This window comes from Pogoniulus pusillus, chromosome 4 (assembly GCF_015220805.1).
Source record: "Pogoniulus pusillus isolate bPogPus1 chromosome 4, bPogPus1.pri, whole genome shotgun sequence".
Lineage (NCBI taxonomy): Eukaryota > Metazoa > Chordata > Aves > Piciformes > Lybiidae > Pogoniulus > Pogoniulus pusillus.
The window spans coordinates 7098529-7101088 of NC_087267.1; positions in this window are offsets into that span (position 1 = coordinate 7098529).

Here is a 2560-nt window from a genome sequence, read left to right on the forward strand (position 1 = left end):
ACAAAGGCCGGGCGGTAACCAATCCCCGCCCGGCCGCCGGCCGCACCGCCAGCCAATCCGCCGCCGCACCGCCCCGCCCTGCCCGGTGCCGGCTGCGGGGCAGGCGGGCCTGGCCTGCGGGCAGGGACTTTGCGTCATCCCTGGCGGGATGGTAAGGGCGTGGGGGAAGTATTTGCTGGCGCAGCGGTTTGCTTTCGAGTAGAGATGCTTGGAAACGCGGCGTCTCCCTAAGGAGAGGAGGCATAAAGGGGAACAATCTCGAACTCTAATGATTTATTGACATGAGTAGGAGGAGGGAGCGGGTGAGGCCTTGCCTTGCCTAGACTAGCCTAGACTGCCTACATCCTCAGCGACCCCCAACAGCAGTACTGTACGCTCCTACCTTCCTGCTGGCGGCCCAGTAGGCTGCCTGGTGCGTGGAGACAGCCTGGGCAGAATTCTGGCAGCTGAGGCAGGTGGTGTGATTGGGCCGGGCTCAACTGCCCCTTTTCTGCCCGGGCCACTGCCCTGGGATTTTTGTGGTACTGCTCTTTGATGCAGAGTCTGCAGTCTAATTCTGCACCCTCTCACCCCTAATACATTTGAAGGACATTACTGGGTTTGCCCAAGTGGATTTGCTTCCATCTTAATGCACTCAACAGGTTTTGACACTCCAGAACCTTCTCACATCACACATTTTACAGCAGTGACTTCTTTTTGTTGAACTAAACAGTTCTTTTTCTGTTGGCACTGGATGTATATTGTGAAAAAAAAAGAGGAGACTTTAATCCCAGTCTTCATATGTATGGGATCGGTTCTGGCATGTCACTGATAATATAAAATGACAGAATAATTAGGAATCTGCAAAACTGAATATTGCATAAATGTTGCCTTCTTCTGTACTTCACTCTTTGAAAAAGGTAATTAATATTCAGATAGATTTTACAGCTACCATACGTGGTGGTGGTGGTGAATAATTTGGTAGATTCACCTGCAGAATCCGATATTTTTCTGCAACTTTTTTGTTTTCAAATAAGTCTTAGGTCATACTGCTTCTTCCTCAGGGAATGAATATAGTTCAGCGTTTCACTTGTTTTGTCTGCCTTCACTTTTTGGAAGGTACTAGCAATAAAGTGAACACGAGACTACATCTGTTTGTTTTCTGTTAACAGGTAAACTTAAATTTGACTCTTCTGATGGGACAGCCATCATGATGTATGACATGGCCAACCATTTCCTACCAGTGTAGCAGATGTTGACAAAAAAGTTCAATATAAAAGTGAGAGAGGATGGTCTCAAATACTGGAAAAAATGAGAGAACATAGACTACCAGGTAATGCTGCTGTGCTCAGTGCATGGCTTCTCCACAGACAGGTGAATAAGGACCATTGCTTGAATTTTGTTCTGTAGGTTCTGAAATTTTGCATTTCTTTTCACATTCTATTTGCTTGAATGTTTTTTTTACTGGTTTTGGGGTTGAAAGTTAAAGGAAAGTTAGCGTGCATGAAATGTTGCTATGTGTAGGAGCATATGCTTTGAATACCATTCATGCTTATAATTTCCTCAGGTTAAGATCAAAGGACTAATCAGGAGATTATTCCCGTTCAGAGAATGACTATTGACTGTTGAGTGATGCAATGTTGTAGTGAAAAATGTCAGCAATTACAAAGACTTGGTTAAGCAGTGAAATGAAAGTATCGTAGTTCTCATTATATGCTTTCTATATGGGACTGAATGTAAGAGTGTATTTTCATTTTAGAAAGTACATACAAGTGAAAGAAAATCTTAGTTTAAGTGCATTTTGCTTATTTTTGTCTTCCTGAGAATGACAGCATAAATAATAGCTTTGATCATGATGTTTTATTTTTTTTGGGTTTGTGTGTTGGATTTTTCCCCCTATTAAGCTATGTCACTTCTAAATTAATAATAATTTCTTTTGCCTGTATGTTTCTTGAGCTTTGTGAGTTGGAGACGCTCTGGCTGTGATCTGTGTGTTTTTCAAGTGTGTAATTTAGGACCAAAATATAATAAACTTTAACAGCCTTCCTATCTACGAGTTTGCATGTGAAGCCTAAAAAAATCATGTGGATAATGCAAAGTGCAGACTGTAATATAAAACTTCAGCTTTGCAAACCAACTGCTGTTGGAGCACACTTCCTCTGAGGCTTGAATCAATAGAAAATGCATTTTAATATTCTAGTTCTTCTCTTTGTTTTCTACGACTTTAGTTCATCTGGTAGAAAAACCTCCCTATTCTGTGAGTGTGATCCAGTATAGCACATCTTAAGCATTCTGAAGCTACTGGGTGCACAGCATTGAAATACACCAGGGCACAGAGCTGGGCTTTCTCATAACAGTCTGGGAAGTATCAAATATTTGTTTTCAGTGTTATTATTTTTTAAGAAGGAGAAAGACACCTCTCAACATTAAGTTCCCCACAACAACATTCATGGAGACAATAGGCAGGAGATGTGAAAAAGCTAATACTTCCACCATACGCGCTTCTGGGAACGCAGGCACCAGGGAGTGGATGATCCATTAGATTGTCTTCCTTGTTTCATGATTTCCTTTACACTCAGAT